The sequence below is a fragment of the Trichoplusia ni genome, chromosome 21 (genome assembly GCF_003590095.1).
Source record: "Trichoplusia ni isolate ovarian cell line Hi5 chromosome 21, tn1, whole genome shotgun sequence".
In the NCBI taxonomy this organism is placed as follows: domain Eukaryota; kingdom Metazoa; phylum Arthropoda; class Insecta; order Lepidoptera; family Noctuidae; genus Trichoplusia; species Trichoplusia ni.
In genome coordinates this window covers 2428017-2448192 of record NC_039498.1, presented here as the reverse complement: position 1 = coordinate 2448192, position 20176 = coordinate 2428017, and the positions used below count along the sequence as shown (strand labels likewise).

The following is a 20176-nucleotide window of genomic DNA, read 5'->3' as shown; positions in this document are numbered from 1 at the left end:
ATTTCCTATGAATCTGTTAAGGACGCATCCCAGTTTGGAGCTTACGCCTGAGGTGTCACGATGTCGAAGGTGTAGAATGTATTAGTCGGGCCGCTGACTGCTTGGTGATGCTTTAAATTGTCTTATAAATAAACAAGCTACGATAAAAAATATTCCAGATCGATATTTCAATGGCCAAAGTTTGAAAAGTACAAGTAGAGTTTTTGAATGCCCTCATTTGGACGTTTTGGCCTAAGATTTTTTTGCTTATTCAAATATTGAACTTCTAATTTCCTGCTTAAAATTAAATACTGTATGTCACTAACATTTCTCCCTCAACCTAGATAATCTCTTCTACGAAATTGAAAATGTCATTTTGAATATATATTTCGTAGAAATCCATGATATTTGGATACAGACATGAAAATACACCTCAGTTTGTTCTGTTTTTTCCGTCTAAAAATTGAAGCTAGAATATTCTGTCTAGATATCCAAACTTCAATCACTGTTCGATGGAGATTTTTGAATTGAATTTCTTTGAATAATATTTCAAATATAAGCCGGTACTACGGACAGTTATTACAAAAGAAACAGACTTCGTCGTTCGTTATTTTGAAAAAAAGAAAGTTGCTACCGTTTTTTCATATTCCAATTATTTACTTAGAATTCGAATGCACTCACAACGTGAACTAAAGTATTTTTTTTTCACCATCATAAATGCAGTCAGTAAAATGGGTAACAGTACGTTTAGGAACAAATACGCCACTTATAATGTACATATGTAAATTGGCCAGAATGAATAAGTTACATGACGCCTGATAGTTAATCGTGCGAAGTGCTCTCTCTACCCGTTAACGCCAAGCAATTATTCATGTTCAAGCTAGCGAGCATAGTATCAAACAATTTAGTGAAACGTGCTAAATGTAAGCCGTGAATCACGATCACCGATGTCATGAAGCTTTCGATATGTACTCAGAGTATTGTGGAAGGATAAAAACTGTTTTTCTTTAAAACTTTTCTCGTTGTCTATCTTTTACTTGCGTCTAAAACTTGTTATTCGTCATCTAAAAAAATTGTGCCCCCTACATTCCTGAAATACTGAAAGATTACATTTTAATAAGCAATAATAGTTTTCTCATTCAATCATTTACACCAAGAATATTTTATTTATATTCCTTCTTTCGATTCAGTTACCATTACACATGCATACTGCAAGGCAAAGCCAAACGGAGAATATACTAAATAAAATAAAATATTACAAAATGTTTTCAACGTTTAAAATTGCATCAATATTTTTAGACGCTACCGATGCTTATTAAATGTTCATACGTTGAGCTCGGTAATGCTAATGGTATAATATCATCGCATCAGTCGTCCGCTCTCGACTCACCGTCCTCGTGTTCACTAATAATATATTCGAGACTAGCATACTGCTTACGTAATACGAGACTGCTCGGCCGACGTCTATCACGTACCTACAACTCGAAGCAGTCTCACAAAAGCGTAAAAACAATTGACCGACACTTACATACAAACCTGACAAATAAATCATTCGCCAACAAAGTTATGAAATAAAATGATTTAGTTTTGATTCCGAATGTGTTTCATAATAAGACGTAACATATAAACGTCTTTCTTGTACAAATAGTTGATTCACTATAACTTTTTATAGCCGGACTTCATTCATATTTATTTGATAGGCGTAAATTAAAACTGTGGAACCACTTAATTAATCACTTTCGATCTCTGAGGTATACCGTGGCAACGTCATACAAACGGCTGCCTTTTTAACGGTTAAATTATTACTTAAGCTGGCGTTTGTTGTTATCTAATGCTCGTAAAACGGTTATTTAATGCTGAGGAACTAATGATTATATATTACGTTATGAATAAACATTTAGTGCTATTTTAGGCCTAATTATATTCGTTTACTGTGAATGCTTTTTAAAGAAAACTGAATCACGGTAAATGTTAACACCCTGCACCTGGTTCTTGTTATCTCCGCATCACCCTTTGGTTGACTGGCAGAGAATGCCTCAAGCATTAAGTTCGACTTTGTACATTGTTCGTAAATAAGAAGTATAAATAAATGTGATAGTGAGCCAGGAATACGTCAAAGACATACTTTTCTGTGTACCCTATATCTCGATATCTTGAAAAATTAATAAAAAAGTAATTGCCAAGTTAAAACGTTCTTATGTAGTTAATTTGACATTCCTATATAATAAATTCTTGTATAACAGGAGAAATTGAAACGAAAGCTTTATATTCGTTCAAAATTTATTTGTTTTGAATTTGAGAGAGTTATTCTCATTAATATTGTCGTTGGTTACAACAGTTGTAACGCCATGCTAGATTTCGGAATTTTCACTCACGTCCGCTAAAAGACGTGTCACGTTACTATTTAGCTTAAATAGTTTAGTTTTAAAGTGATTGGCAAATTTTGCCAGAAGTCACAGCTTAGATTTTTTTCATTGTATTTAATTTTTATGATTAGCTCCGCATTATTTGGTGAACAACAACTTAAATAATCCTTCTATTAAAAATAGATTGAAATCTATTTACCCTTCTAATTATTTACATAAACATATTATTTATACATTTATTAATTAAGGTTACTACAATAACTTGACCTAAATGGTACTTAACCTCAAGGCCCTACAATTAGTCCTTCCTCAATATCTTCTACGTGGAAATATTGATTTAGGAAGTAACGTAATTACCGAATTATACAACAATATATTTAAATAACTGTAAACAAGAAATCCTTATTAGCCTGTTTATAGAACAGCACTTTACTAAATTATGGTCAATTTCCGTATCAATTGAAGCGTTTTTATCTACCTATGTTATAAGTATCTTTGTTTAGTCTAATCACTCTAATCTACCGTTTTGAGATGAAACTCTAAAAGAATAGGACCCTATTACTACGCACGCTTATTATTAGCAAGTGATGTTACTAGCCTCCGCTGCATATGATGAAGGTGTTACTTAGCTATGCTAGGGCCTAGTGTCTATGAAGAGACTGTATCTTTTGAAACGTGGTAGTCGAATATTTATTACTGACTAACTTCTCCCGCGGCTTCACTCACGTCGAGGTCGGTTATATCGCGTTTCCAAGAGAACCAAGAGTCCGGGAGAAATACCATCCTATGTTCTTTCTCAAGGTCAACTCTATCTCTGTACCAAATTTCATTAAAATCAGTTGAGTGGTTTAGACGTGAAAGCGTAATAGACAGACAGACAGTTACTTTCGCATTTATAATATAAGTAGGAATTACGCTGTAATAAAAAAAAATGCCATTCTACAATACATGCTTTGTGCCCGAGTACGATATCCACTGATTTTTCAATTAATATCATCGACAAACAGCAGTATTTAACACCTATATAAAAAAGACAATAGTTAAATCATGAATTTATCGCTCTGGTCCACAAAAGGGATCAGGATGCTTATTATACGACATTTAAATATATTAACCAGCGTTTAAATTTATTACGCGTTTCGCGCGTCAACAGATTTTAAACCGAAACTACACGTGAAGCTAAGCTATATGGAGAACCGAACTGGCCAGTTTAACAGTGTTCATGAGATGTAATGTTATTAAGAAATACTGCAAAATAGTTTTTCGTCTCTATTTTCCGCTTGGCAATGAGAGAGATATCGTGAAACTCACAGTGACTTACAACTAAGGTTTTCACGCAAGCAAATTACATACACCTAGGTCGCAGTGAGTGAGAAAACATAACAGTTTTGTCAGTTTAGCTTGGGGCATCTTCGCTCCCGTACTAAACGAAAACACAGAATGTTTACTTGGTTTCATTAATTATCGAAGAGAAAATAACTTTTTTGGAATTACTGGGAAGTCTAAATGAACATTTTGAGGTTTAGACGTGTCTACTTATTCAACCGTCCGACTTAAAACGATCATTTAGTCTGGAGATTAAAGCCGTTCCTGGTCTTATATGAAAGTCTTAACAAGACTTGAATAGCATCAAAGTTGACTGCACGATCCTTTATTTAGCCATTCGTTATCTTTATCATCGGGTCGTACAAAGAACTTCAATTGAGGAAACAACTTGTTATGACATTTGCACGCAATGGCTCCCACACTGCTCCCGATCGGTTATGATCTTATTACTTTCAATAAATTTACACCCGCCTGTGATTGTCCCCTTGCATTGTTAAACCTTTCATTTGATGAACGAACTGACAAACTTGTTTAATGCTCATGTCTCGTGCCAGATTAATAACTTTTTCGACTGCGTAGTTCATAAGTTTGAAGCTTTCTTTTTTCAAAGGCAAGCCTAACTATTGACAGGTCTGTAGTTTGAAGCTGGAAATGACCAAAGGTTATGTCCCTTTGCCTTTGTAACTAGGTTGAGGAGGGCCGGAAAGGCAATCGCTCCACGTAAAACACTGGTAAATAGCTGCATCCGGTTCCACTGGAAGCCGACCCCAACATACTTTGATATCGACTTTAAATGAATTATAATGTCCTGACATAGGCGACACAATATGATGTTGTCACATACATCTAACCGTTAACACATTCTGAAAATTGTACCGGAATGACATCCGCCCGGAAATTAGGATGGGTCACGTGAGATAATTCAGTTTACAAATGGCAAATATCAGATCACATATCGGAATCTCATTTTGCTGTCCGTCCATATTGACTTATTTATACACTGGTAAATACAGCTCGATATTAAATATTTACATTTTCATTTTAAATATAAGTTGAAATTAGGTCGAAATTTAGGCCTAGCATGTAATAAAATAGTGTTTGCAAAACTTGAACATATCAACAGTATTTATTCTATCATAGTATTTAGTTATTCATTCGTACCGAATATCGATCTTTCACTGCGTTTCGCTTTAAATGTAGCGCTAAAAACAGATACTACAAGTATCTTCTAAGAAACAAGGTACGCAGCTTATTAAAATATTTCCTTACATGTTATTAAAACAATTCCCCTCTTCAATACCGTTTCAATAACGTCTACTTAACAAGAAAACGTCGAGTGCATCCTTGTTTCAAGTTATTTGAATGTAGAAAATCTTGCAACACAGCCTTTTGATGAACCTTCTGTTATGTAATGATATGAAAACATTGACAATAAAATTTCACAACGCCATGTAGTCTTAAACTAAGCAAAGCTTGTATTATGATTACTAGACGATAATCAACATACCTTAATATTTCTAAATACATACATAATCTAGATAAATTACTCCCTGATACAGAAAACGCTCGTGATCATCGAACTTACAATCTCGGGGACAGCAAGGGTAACTAACCACTAGACCAACAGGACAGTCAACAATGACGATGTAGTTACGAAAATGGTGCTAGAAAATAGTTGTTTCATATCCACATCTTTTATTTATAACAAGCCATAAGTGCTTTTTAATAAAACAGTGTGAAGTAAAAGTATGAATATATAAAACTATAAAAGTTTTAGCGCTAAAAGGGCAGCCATTATGTCGGCACTATTGTCGAGTACTGTTGTCACTAACAAGGGTGACCGATTTAACTTCCCGATTCTATTCAAAAGGCTTCTTTAACAAGCAATCACGTTAAACTGGGTTGTTCAGGATTAACAGGAAATTACCATTTTGATAATGACTCAGTTAGTCGTTACTCTGAAAATCAATTTAAGTCGACATTTCAATAGACAAAGTAAAGTGAGCTATTTTTAATACCAGTCAATTAATGGCCCAATGATTGGCATTATCGCATCGTTTGATTTATAATATTATTCGTAACATACTTCCAAGGCACGCGTAGAAATTATAAACTCAGTTCTAATATCTTCTATTATTATACCTTTATAAAAATATATCAGGCCAGTTTTTCTTAGCTTTATGAGTCAGAGTATAACCTTTAACTTCACTCTGTCACGTTCATGGAAACTCATTGGCACAATAACCCGGTGAATGTCATTGTCATACATTTAATCCGCTTCATTCGTCGCGGTTACAGAATTAGAAATATATTTCGTTAATCTGATTAGTTCCTGACTATTTCGTATTTTTTTTTTGTAACTATTGTAAGTTATTTTAAGCTGTTCTTATTCTGATTGCAAAGGATTGTTGAGTAGAACTCTAATTTAGAATTAAACTTGTTTATTGCTTTAATTACATCTTAAATACATATAAGTAACGTGTCCCGTTTTTTGTCCGCGATGGACTCCTAAACTGCTTTTCCGATTTCAATCAAATTTACACACCGTGCAGTTTGATAAAACTTGAGAGATAACAAAGTATACACCTCAATTGGTAGTCATAATATTGTTTTTTGCAAATGATTTCTCGTACTACTTACGACGCGGACCAAGTCGCGGGCAACGGGTAGTTAAAATATAAAATTTTAGACTTAATATTTTAATACAAATAAAACTGCACAATTTTGACTTTTATAAGAGCTTCACGAATTGCTGCAATATGATCCAATAACCACGTCTTTAACAGCTAAAGTAGAGCTGAATATGCATAATATGAAACATATATCTCAAAGTTTAATGTATTGCGAACAATTATTGCTGTGTGAGTAGTTATTGCCGCGAGTTTAAACTCGACCGGTTTTCGCGCAGCAAATTGCAAATGAAATGTCACTTGATCAGGATGTAAGTGCGGAACATGTATCTTTATGTAATACCTACTTCTTTGTTAATTTTCCTTTCTAACTAGTTTATTTTTTTTTACTTTATGTACAAGTTTCTTGTATTTTGGATTAATGCGGTTTAACTGAATTTTTTTTATGTTATAAAAGTTATATGCATGTCACGGCTTTGCCCGTTGAATTGAAAATATTAAAAGCCTTGCGATATGAACACTGGAATGTTTTAATTTGAAGATTTTTCTTTCATAAATATTGTATTTAATTACACCGATTGAATTAAGTTTTATTAACTTAATAGCGATAAACTACGTTCAGATTATCAATAATTAAGTTAATCTGATAATGAAAATGTGTTGGTTATAAATACTGTCCATTAATCAAATCATAAAAAAATATTTAAGTATATCATAAATAAAACAAAACCCTTTTGATAAAAAATATAAATAAAAACGAAAAACCAAATCGCCAAAGCAAAAAAAAATCGCAATGCGAAAGAAACAAAATTACCCTTAACACGCAACGGTAAACACTTAATCGCTCACTATTATATACGAACACTTACGATTTCGCTGTCTTGGAATGGAATCTTGAAGCGCGGGCGCACGCGATCACCGACTACACACACACTGACCACCGTCGCACGCGCACGTCCCCTCCTTTTGAGGCTTTCTTCGGAATACACTCCACTTTTAGAGATCACTGATTGTGTGACAGTTGCGTCACAATACTGTTGTAACTGCTCACTGCGTTTGCTGCACGATAGCTTTACACCACTACCACATACCCATGTGCGTCATATCCATACATTAGAATACCCAATATTCTCGATACATAATTTGATTTTAGAGAAATTGACCGAAAATCAACATATCTTTCTCGATTGGCCTTTAAATTGCCGATTAAAGCGAAATCTTATGCTAATCATTAATGAAATAATGAGTTACGATGTTCTCTTGTTAATAGCTAATGATGTTACATCTTTGACGTACTGGGAACCGATTTGAGATGATTTAAATAATTCCATAAAAAGAATGTGCAAGATCGAAGGTCTCTATAAAAGCATTATATTTAAGGATATTAAATTGATTTGTTACTGTCAGTATTTGCATGAGATTAACATGAATTTAAGAGAACATCGCTAAGATTCCGGCTGTTAACAACTCAGCACTTATTATTAATGACTATATCATGCGGTCACTCTCACTTACATCTCGGTATGAAACCAATTATCACGCACAACCTGGAGCTTAAATAACGATTTCTATCTCAATTATCACTACGACCTTGTATGACTTTTTATGCCTAAAGTCTGAAATTCAAATATTGCAATAAAACATATTTTTAATTATCTGGAGTTCGCGCACGATTCTAAACTAACTAGCCTTTACATCCGATAAACATCAATCCACTTGCCTTATGGATTATAATATTTTTCCAGTAAAATTCATCTGCAATTCGCAACAATAATACTCGATTTAATGAATATAAAGTCTAAATATTGTCAATAATTCGAAGCAATAAATACATAAATGTCTCGATAGCTAGCGACACGAGTGTCGACTCCCAGGCAAAGTGCAGGAAGGCGACAAGTTGCTCGAAGGTTGTGGAATAACGGTCAAACGGCTATTTCGTTTGTCACACTAATGATTAATAGACTCAGTATGCTAACAGAAGTATTACTTAAGGGACTAAGGCTTAAACTAAAATGCTCTTTATGCTCCTGCAACTGTAGATAATTTGATTGCATATCTGATAAACTAAAACATTTTGCTATACATGACAGATCGTTACTGGGAATATTACGACACATTTGTGCTATGTGTCGCTATTACATTATATTTTTTCTTTAAAATAATATTTTGATCGGAAATGCTCATAAGATCTTCAGACAGATAAAACATGTTGGCTTTAAAGCTCGGTAACTTGAAGACGTCTACCTCAGTTAACCTTATCCACTATTTACCCGTAATGACATTTGCTTCGTATAAACTTACCAAGTTGTTGAACGATTTCCATTACCTCCCTGTCGATAAAAGCGAGTCAAGGGCTGTGTTGCTGGCCCCTGGTCTTGGCTCCTCGAGGGGTTTAAGTTGAGACTAACAGCCAGTCAACTACAGGAACGCCACTTAGCTAAGTGACGTACTAAAATGTGCACTCGGCTACATTTCACTTGAAAATGCCAAAGACAGCTTGAAACATTTTGTTCGTCGGTTATCAATATGGCTGGTAGTATCAATATCAGTGTATTATCTCTACTCCAGCACCCCTGCCATACGCAGTCCCAAGGAAAATGCTTGTGGACTTCTTCACCTCTTCGAGAAAGACTTGCAGTTGTAGAAGCCAGGTCGTGCACTTCACCCACTCCCACAGTTGTCTTTGACTGGCCTTATGGTCAAGTAGCCCTGATTGTCACCGGACAAATGTCCCGCCCAGGACAACTGTCTGTGCAATAAGCACTATCATTTGTTTTTGTCTGTGTGTAATTTATCTGCGATATGCACAATTTAGAAATATATAAGTTTATTTATCAGTTTTCTAGAACTCATCATACAAGCATGGCTTAGTTTGAGATTAAAACCTGATACATTAATTTATACGTCATTTACTTAAACGCTCCCAACTACAAAATATTGTCCAAGTACCATCTAATATTAGGTTATAATCAATGCACGTGACAGTTCTTACGTCACAAGCACATGAACCAAACAGGTCTAGAACTATCGCATTTCGTAATAGTATTTCTAAAATTATTTTGTAACAGCGAACTTCCTATTTCGGAGACAGGAAAATTAATGTTAACCAGACTGCATTTATAAATCGCACTTGATTATAACCACACATTACCTGGCTAACATGTAATTTTAAGAATTATGTTCCTACGTGATTGCAATGCGAACGTGTACCAATTACATTACGCCCAGTTACAAATGTAACGTCATCTGATAAATAGAATATGTATTTACACGACTAAACGAAATATTTAAATCATTTTATGGCCCTCGTTATTAGACCACTTATATAATTAGAAGCTCGTGGGTAGTTATCGTAATATAAAAGTATGTAGGCAGCGTAACAACTACGCTTACCTTATCTACAATAAGTTACATTTATTGATGTTAAAACAAAATTAGGTAACTTGTAATGCAAAATTGAAAGTTTGGACTTTATAGGTCATAGCCAAGTCTTAATATAAATTCTAACGGTAATGTAGATAATTCTCAAGAAAACTAACCTAGACTTGCTAGAAAGAGGAAATTGGTTCGCGAGATTTTCTAAATTTACTCACTAGATTTACTCTGTAGTCTAGCTATATTAAAACATTTTTAATAACGCGACAAACAAGAGCTTGAAGAAGGCTTTAGGTCTAACAACGCTGCAAAGAATCCCGAAAATATATGTCGTAATAAAACCTAGATCTCGTAAATGTGAAGCATACAACCCTTACCGTACTACACTTCACAGTTCGGATTACAATAGCAGTTAAGAGGTACGAGTAGTCCCACAGTACAATAGAGACATATTTGTATTACGTAAGGTTAAGTGTCATTACGAAGAAAACGAGTTTTATGGTACTAAGACCTTTGTGGCACAGAAAGGCTTTTATCGACGTCAATACAATTTAAATTATGTCGAGGCTATCGATATGCGGACTAAGACAGCTTTCTTATCCTCAACTTAATACTCAAAAAGGTCCCTTAAAAATATTAACAGGATACTGGTTGAATCTATGATGGACGGGAAAATATGCGAATAATACAAAGCATATTTTGCCATGTATTGCATTTACGGAACACTTTGTTTGACGTATTACATCACGATTAATTGATTACACGAACAATAATTTACAAGTTAAATACTCGAGGCATAGATTAATATGATTTTCACACCTCGCGTGATGTTGAAACAATACCGCAGTATACAGTTTATGTTGGAACCCTCGGGCAAGGCGTAACATTTAAAGCTGACCCTACACCATAATCAAGTTAGCCGGATATCGGAAATAAATAAGGTCGTTAGAATTGTTTAGAATATTATTTATTTAACACGTTTAAAGTTCAAGGACAATAAACAATGATGGGCATTATAAAACATGATTTATTGCGGTTTACGATAGGCAGCTGCCATAGCGTACTGATTAGTACTTATTATTCTAATAAAGTAATGAAGAATATGCTTCTTGTAACCTGCAATGTGGAGTTTGGTTCTGGCGATAAGCTCTTTAATTATGATCTTTGCTGTTGAGAAATTAATATTGTATTGTCACGCAAAATACTTATGCTATCAACATTTCACTAAAACTAAACCCGGGGACTGGATACAATTCAACTTGCAAGATTTGACCGTAGAAACCAAATCAAAGACATGATTTTTTATTCAAATTATCACTTAACGTAGCTTCACCATAGCATATCTTTGGGTTGCATGTTAATAGTACATTTTCATTTGAAACAAGTTGGCTCCTCGTGTTCGCTTTGAGGAGGAAGACATGGTTTTAATTGAGAGAATATTTTGTTAGAAGTTTTTCAATTTGGCTTTCGAACCAGGCTTACCCGGTGATTAAACCCTAGCCTCTTTTAGAGGCGGCCGGTCGGAGTAGGAAGGAAAATGGCGAAACTTTAGTCTAAACTTTAATTAAGATGTTAGTCGATTTTTTTTACTTCCGCGAAAGTCACTTTCCAAGTTTTTGTATTTGAAGTTGAAATTAAAGCAGTGTAGAATCTAAATATTTACAAAAAATGTTTAGAGGCAGGTGAGAGCTCTTACACTGCCGCAGTAACAAGGATGATGATGATCAAGCTAACCACGCTAAGGTTGATCATCACCTCCTAATAGTGACACTGGTTTTTTCTACTTCCGAATATTCCATGGGATAAAACTAAAAAAAGTAAAACAGTTTCTTAGTAATGCCAACTCCTTGCGTCGATTTATTGCGTAGAGCTCAAGAGCCCATGAATATAAATGCAGTTTGAAGCTAAGTCATAAATGTTAATGTTTTTAAAAATAACTGTAACGTAACGTCTTCTTTAACGATCTGATGTTAGCGTAAAACATCTACTGTACGTTAGAGAACTGTAAATTCCAAACTAAACGTATTAAAGAGTATTTGATAATTCGATTTGTCAATGCAACGAACAAAGTCCACATTGTAAAGCCAAAGAGCTCAACTGGAAATGGAACGAACACGAAAAAAACATATGAAATGGATCTAAAATCTATTTTTGTTCGATAGGATTTATTTCGGAACAAATAATGTCATCAACTATTGATAATGATTAAATGAAAGCTAAATACATAAGCTTCTAATGTTAAGAGTCTAGTTATCTTATTGTAGTAATTTTTTACTAGTAATAAGTTTCACACCTCTCAATTAGCTTTTATCACTAGTTTTGCTGCCTATTGCCTATCATTTTGGTATATTATGATATTTTTTTGCCAGTGACGCTTCCATATAATTTATATCACGAAATAATTTAATTTTCGTGAAGGAAACGCTTCTATTAAAGATCATTATACCAATAGCCCAAAATAGTTATATCTATAAAATTTACACGTACTGTGCAGCTAACCAGGGCCATGTCTGTTCTCCTATATAACAGGGATGGATGGCTCATGGTGATGCCGCATATCATTTAAAACCTGTATTCACCCATATTCACTTTGTCACCAGGCCTCTGCGCGTGAAGTTAACCCATGAATAAAAACAGCCCATTACAAGCTTTTTCATCGACCTTTAAAATAAATAAATCTGTTTGATAGGCGAATCTCGATTACTCGTATTAGTTAATTGTCTCTTAATAATTCACACACAATCAGTAAATGGTAAACACTGCAAATTAATCGGCTTGCTGAAGCGTAATTAATATTCAATTATGTTGCACTGTGGGCCCCAAATAGAGGTGACGGTAGTCACAAAAACTTTTTCAAAGGACTCTATAATTATTAATGACTTGTTTGAGCTTTGCCACAATTGAGTATTTTTGCTTTTATTAAAAGGATTTTCTTTAGCACCTTAAGTAAGAGAACTGTTCAATATTATGATATTTTTCAAGAAAATATAGTGTCTCCTGTTATCCTTTCACTCGTCCATGCTCTTTGAATCGCATCTCTTGAAAGTAGACAATCTCTTTGTACTTTGTCACTAAGAACTGAAAGCCTCAGGGGAATGCGTGCATATTCTAAAATATTGATATGTATGCAAGATTCTTTGATACAGTAGTCACTTTTACTTCTGGTTATTTGATGCTGGAAAAGAAGGTTTTGTTTAAAATAATATAGTACTAACGTAAAAGCACACATCAACACAAGAAAGATCTTCAACAATGTTCTGAGATTAACCTTCTTACATTATTGCTGGTCAACTCTTGATTAAGGTCACAGGTTGGGTTCGAAACTAGTCAATCCCTTTAAATGCCCTTGAATAAACACAAAACCTACTAAAAAAGTCCATACATTATTGCCCAAGTGCCTTTAAACTTTGCTCTGTATAAAGTTGAGTTATTAGCCTCGGAATGCATGCAAAATAACATGATATCCACAGGATACAACATAATAAGCTTCATTCTGATATTTCGTACTAATTTGCCTTTGTATAGCCCCTAGAAACCTACAAGCCCAGTTGAGATTTCAATTATGATGCAATTATATTAGTTCAGTGAGTAACGGTGTCAAATTTGTGGCATAAAACGTAATTACATGTATTAGTGGTCCTATCCTGTGGTAATTAGACTGTGTTAAAATTTAGGTCCACGCAGCAACTTTAAACTGTTCTGGTATTATAAACTTTATATATGTTTAAGATGTTAGATATGAAACTTAAACAGTTTGCTTCGTACTTATGACACGATCATGTATTCTTACTCCGTATCTGCTCCTGACACCTGACAGTTTGTTAAACATTGGGGTAGGTTTCATATGTTTTTGATGGCATGTATAGTAAGTTTTATGTATATTTTCGAATCTTACACGTATTAACGTGTTTCCTGTTAATTCTATTGAACTTAAAGTTACGCCTATTGTCACTTAGCGTTTGCGCATTATAGTCTCTACAAATTTATTCTAATTCATTCAGATAGAGAGATAAATGTAACCAAATTACTTTTAAAGACTTTTCTTCTGTTTTTTGTGTTTTTTTTTAAATAATTGTCTTATGGAATTCAGTAGAATACTTGAATTTTCTGCCTATCAAACTCGTTATGTTTAGACCAATATTTTGTGTTGCCCTGTATTAATCTTAGAAACATAAATATAATTGTGACCGCTTCAAAGATATCTTCGTAACAAATACACCTGTCATCTCCAAGAAACTGATATCAAGTGACTTACCCAATTAGTGAATACTGGGTAGGCTCTGTGGCTCTGAATCCGTTACATAAACATTCAACAATTGGTTAACATTACCCACTTCAGTTCCAGATTATTATCCTACAGATTTTTTTAGCTAATTTAATAAGTTCCCAGACCGCGTCTTTTTTTATTGCCTTTAACATCAAGAGCCATACACAGTGTTTATCTGTCTATACTTAAAAGGCTAAAATATTATAACACGTACATATTTTTAAACACTTTACACTGACAATTTAGGTATTTATGTAACATTTATCACTCACGTAATATTTTTTTAAAATCAGCCAAATCGGTCTAGCCCTTTTCATGTTATGGCGTGACAACGGGAAACAGCTTTCATTTTTATATATATAGACTAGCCTCTACCCGCGACTTCGTCTGCGAGGACATCAGAATTGGGTCTAAAAAGATGTGAAAATTATAGACCATTTTATAAATAAGAACGAATAAAAATATTATTAAAAGTAACAAAAGGTTTTATGCTTCTGAAGGGGCCACGACAGGATTCGAACCCGCGACCGCCGAATTTAAGTTCGGTTACTCTGTCCTCTGAGCTACGTGGCCCGGTGCAACAAATTTTCAAATTTACCTTCTCATGAACTTTGCCTGAAAACAGCAATGCAATACAGAACGTAGCGCTCTAGACATAGAGTACAATTTAACGATTCCCGCTGTAACGAGAATAGCGGGCACGTGACGATAAACTATGGAGCAAAAGTTGCGTGGACTAAAAAATGAATCCTATTTAAAAAAATCACACGGACGAGGTCGCGGGCAATAGCTAGTATATAATAAAGCAGCGTACTTCTTTGTCACGAAAATTGGTTCAAAAAGTATAAGTTTGAAATAGAGGTGTACATTATAATACACTTAATATAAATAATTTTATTCTATTCAGTTAGTTTTTTTGAAGGCGGTTCATTTTTTACCTAAAAAATAGTAGGTATATAGACTTTCTGTTTTTTAATAAGAATTTTTGTTTTATTTTATAGTGACGGGTTCTTAATTTACTTTAAGTTTTCGTTATGTGAACTATTAGTTTATTCTTAGTGAATTAGTGATCGTTTTTTAGGGATTTAAATCTGAATATCTCTGATTATTAATAATTATAATAGAATAACATAAATTAACATATAGGTATTGATAACTCTTTGTCTAATAATCGCAGACCAACATATAATACATACATATAAACAATCGAACTGAGAACCTCCTTTTTTGAAGTCGCTTTAAAACAACTAAAAACCTTTGTAAACACATATCTACATACATTCTTAAAAGTCAAACTCAGAATCTGGTGTTTTGAGTCGGTTAAATCATTAAAACCTTCTCCTGCATGTAACTAATACTTTTCTGAAAACCGCATCTAAATCGCTTCAGCCAAACGCGAGATATTCGCCGACAAACATACATACATACAAACAATTGAACAAAAACCTCCTTTTTTGAAGTCGCTTAAAAATAAAGAAATAAGTGAAGTCTTTTATTATAATTGCATATCTTGTAGAGCTCTCATTAATTCCAGCCTGACTGAATTCATGACGGGTTCATTCTTTAGAAATCGCACATATATGCTCATTCGAACATTGTAATTGCGACGTAACTAACTGGTACAGAAACTTCATTATTATAGTAGGTACGCCCGTTATTGCGCAACACCCGTTATTTAATAATAAAATGATACAATTGTATTATACTTCTGCGTCATATATGCAAAGTTAAAAAGAAGTAAAGTCTATACTTTCTCTTCCGAGCGTCCGTTTATTTCCTTTTTCAATAAGTACGAGATACCGCGCTGATTACATTCGAAGTACTTTATCTTAATAATAGGCCTTTAACAACTAATAAAGTTGGTAATTACCACTCGATCGGGCAAACTTCTTCCGCTCTTGACGTTGCTAATCAATATACCAATTTAACTTAGGAACTCCTGTTGTCTTCGTTTCTTCGGTAAGAGGGATAAAAGCCTGCCGGTTAATCTAGGCTTAGACGTTTTTTTGAGAACGTATATTAACATCAAAATCTTCCGCTAGCTACCATAAGTCTCTCAAACCAGCTCATGTCCTCGTCGGGCTCATGTCACCCACAGCTGTTTGTGGTAGTTAATCTGAGGTTCTTAAACATAAATACAAATTTCTTAAGCCTTCTACATACTAAAAGTTTTTAAATTTCTATTTTCAAAACATGTATTATACCAATAACATTATTTTCTAATATGTTTTGACAGAAGTTTACGCCGTCCTATCTAAATTTACAAATGCTCTACGTTTTCACGGTCTTTTAAATCTAGAAGGTAAGAAAGTGGAAATAGTCACTTATGTCGAGTAATAAAATTGAAACCTCAATTCCCACTTTACCGGAGACGAGTAGAAAACTCATTTTAGTATTTGCTCACTAACGGAAATCAAGAGAGTTAACCAAAAAGGTTGGCTCAAGCTTTCCGAAATGAAAAAAAATCCTTAGTTCTTATTATAGAGACCTCAATCAAATGAATATTTAGCCGCAATACTGGAACAACAGTAAAAATTAACTCACAAAAGCTACGTAATGCAGTTTTCATTTAACTTGGTTTTATGAAAATTCACATAACTAACCAAACAAAAGAGTTATAAAAATAAAAAAGTTACTGTAATTATCAAACAGCAAATCAAATGTCGCACACATTTTGCGGTTACCCTGAATTCATTTTTCATCTGAACTGTTTTAATTCTCTACAAACAATGTATTTTATAATTAGCTGAAACAGTATGTTTATTCTGCTTATTTTATACTAAATAGAAAGGAATTTGAACTACTGGATCTCGTTGTAGCGTGGATGTGAGTCGAATTAATATTTTATTATTTATAATGTAATTATAAAAGTAATTGTTATTACATAAGTGAGGCAACTGTCATGGCGGCTGAGCGGTTTGATGGTCGAATTCGTAAAGCTATCAATGGCCTCCGTATTTTCTTTAATTGAACGTCGTTTCTTATTATTATAAATATATAATATCTAATATATAAAATTCCCGTGTCACGATGTTAGTTACCGTACTCCTCCGAAACGGTTCGACAGATTTTTATGAAATTTTGTATACATATTGGGTAGGACTGAGAATAGAACAACATCTATTTTTCAGCCCACACTAAAAAAATATATTTTATTTTTTGGACTAAATTATTTGTTTTTATTTTTTTTTATAATGTCGCATTAAAAATACATACAACTAGAAAAAAAAATCGGCAAAACAACGTTTGCTGGGTCAGCTAGTATATATATATTATAAAGTGCAAACGCAATTAACGTGCTAATTTGGCAAGTAAGAGATACTATTATAACAATAAATACATATTCAATTAAAAAATCAAATTAAGTTTGAGCAAAAGCTTTAAAAATGCAAAATCTTTTTTTTTTCTAGACATAATTAATTTAAATATCGTTTACAATTGTTCAGGATATGAAAGATGGACATGTGTTTAGTAATTACTATAGTACCACATTATTGGAAGCGTGTTAGGGCTACAATCAGATGCAATCAGAATCAGAACACAAATATTATTTGTCGCCTAATTACGGTAAGTATTGTAGCTTCTGACAGTAATAGTTTTTTACCTTTTTTTATTTCAAACACAAAACCAACAGCTTACACATAAAACCTATTTAAATTAATGATAAGCTCTCAAAGTTCAAAACGTAGGCGAAAACATTGCCCTTTTTTTTCTCAAACACTCATAACTTGTTAAAAATAATCAAAAATGTATAGTCGTATAAATACATTTTTGTCCTTTACTCTAAAATTAAAATACAATGAAAAACACTGATAGCTTGTGAGGTACAAATTGATTGGTCCGTTGTTTACTACGCCGTGTAAAATGTAACAAAAAATATGTTATATCCAGCAGGGTTGGGATGTTATCCTTTACCCTACACACAGTTAAAGCAATCAATTTCCAATATGTCCCGATTTCCGCACAAGTGATGAGTTTTCCGGTGCGTACGCTGGCATGCAAATATAACCAGACCAGAGCAAAGAAATATATATTTTATATATCCTATTTTTTCTAACGCAATCATTCATGGCAACGTGTATAGGTTGGTCAAATGCAATGTTGACGCTAATGAATAGCAAACAACTTTATTATATCTGGAAATAAACCGTTCACTATTAATTAGACTAGCTTAATTATTGTTAATTGAACCGCAAACCAGTGATTTGTTGCGTTACACCACGTTCGTGCGGCCACCTCACTTGTGGTTGATGCGACCGCATATTGAACGTCATTGTGGTCTGCGATATGTCGTGCAATAAATCGATAAATGTCTGTCCTTATTCCTGATCCTCATTTTTTTTTTGACATCTCGAAGTAGTAAGACCTGGCGTAACAATGCGTATGCCCAACTCTATAATGTCTTAAAACAAAATATAATAATAAAAGCCGATGGAAAACCTACTGCTGGGCTCAAACCTCTTACTGTACCTATAAGGAAAGTTTATCACGGAATACCACACTAACTCACTGCGGGTTTGCAAATTCCAGCTTCTTCAAGAGGTCTTCCTTCAAAGTTCGTCATTGTAGTCGTAAAATAATAATAAATGTAACTTTGAATAAATACATTTGTACCTTGACTGCGTTAGGATGGAACCTGCATCTCGTGAAAAGAAACGGAATGTCAACCACGACATAGAGCAAAATAAAACCTTTTTTCACCTTAACATCGAAGGTAGTATTTTCGTTCTCTTACTTCTCAAAAGCATGCAATCTGTTCAGAGATCTAAATCCTGGGTATCATATCTCAAGTAATATGAAAGAGATATGTGTTTGTCCGTGCGAGAAATTAAGTCCGCCGCGCATTCCGCATTGCTCGAAACGATTCGCAATTCAAAACCTCTTTGTATCGACTGTACCAGAGATGGTGAACTAAGATTTACTTTAGCAATTTTATAGAAAATAATTCCAAGTTTTGTATACGTTACGAAATAATCCCTTCTAGTCGTGCATGGCGCTCGTAAATGTTCTAAATGAACTCATAATTTATCCTTCTTGCTACGTTATAAAATAAAGCCCTTCTAAATGTTTCTACGACGGCTTTACTCATATTCGTTAAACCGAAATGATTTTATGCCCTCATTAAATAATGCACATCTCATTTTCCATGATCATTTTTAAAATATTGAATTTATTTTCGTATTCCGACCGATTGGAATTATTATATTAATTTACGTTCAATGCGGTTCTGAAGCTGTACAGCAGATTTTAAACATACACTTAATTAGTACGACTCTTACATGGCAGTGTTATTGTTAATAACTGATTTCATTCATTTGTACTATCCTTTGCTGACATAATACTCCGGGGCTTTTATCAATTAGTACATTTTATAAGTACTTTTAATGCTGTGCTTGGGTCACTGTAATGAACAATTTAAGCATTTTACAATACTTGCCGTAAATATGGTTTCGAGTTTTAAATTCCATTGTTGTTCTACTTGTAAAAATATTATGCATTGAATTCCTGCAAAATTATGACGGTAGAATTGTGGTTCTCCGATCTCTAGTAATGGGGCTTATATTTACCAACTATGACTGCCTATAGATATATACTTTCAGCCGAAACCTAAACTAAAATATGGAACTCTGGTAACGTAATTTAGCTACCAGTTTGCTTTATATCCCGATGAGCGAAACAGCATACGAACATGCATATAGTAGCATCTCTTTTCCACATATGCTATTTTGCGTTTTAAGCGCTCGTGGTAGCCCTGTCTGTTGTCTAGAAATATTGTGACGATCGGAACTCTCCGTTCATTTAGACATGAAAGGCTCAATGCATTAGGGCTGCCAGCTTTTGCTAAAATAGTTTCATAGCGCTCGTAGCCATATTTGTTTAGGAAACTGTGTTTATACATGATGGAGTACCGGAAGTGTACGCAGACGATGAAAGAGTCAATATAATAACTAGTAAGTATGGCATATAATATACTAGCTGTTGCCCGCGACTTCGTCCCCGTGGGTAGAAGATATAAGTTATGATTTATACCTGCCCTGTTTTTTTTACATTTTCCGTTATAGTATATTCGCTCCTATTAGTCGCAGCGTGATGGTTTATAGCCTAAAGCCTTCCTCGATGAATGGTCTATTCAACACAAAAAGAATTTTTCAATTTGGACCAGCAGTTCCTGAGATTAGCGCGTTCAAACAAACAAACAAACCAACTCTTCAGCTTTATATATTAGTATAGAT

General features: G+C 34.0%; 2 protein-coding genes across 15 annotated transcripts in view; one reads left to right on the top strand and one right to left on the bottom strand.

Annotated features, from left to right (window-relative positions):
* The window catches only part of LOC113504338, a 43190-nt gene extending 34862 nt beyond the window's left edge, over positions 1-8328 (bottom strand). The window contains exon 1 of the mRNA XM_026886607.1: positions 7171-8328. The gene's annotated coding sequence lies outside the window, so the exon portion shown is untranslated. The remainder of the gene's footprint in view (positions 1-7170) is intronic.
* LOC113504335 (coiled-coil domain-containing protein AGAP005037) overlaps positions 1-20176 on the top strand; it is a 269885-nt gene that overhangs the window by 224787 nt on the left and 24922 nt on the right. The gene's annotated exons all lie outside the window — the stretch shown is intronic.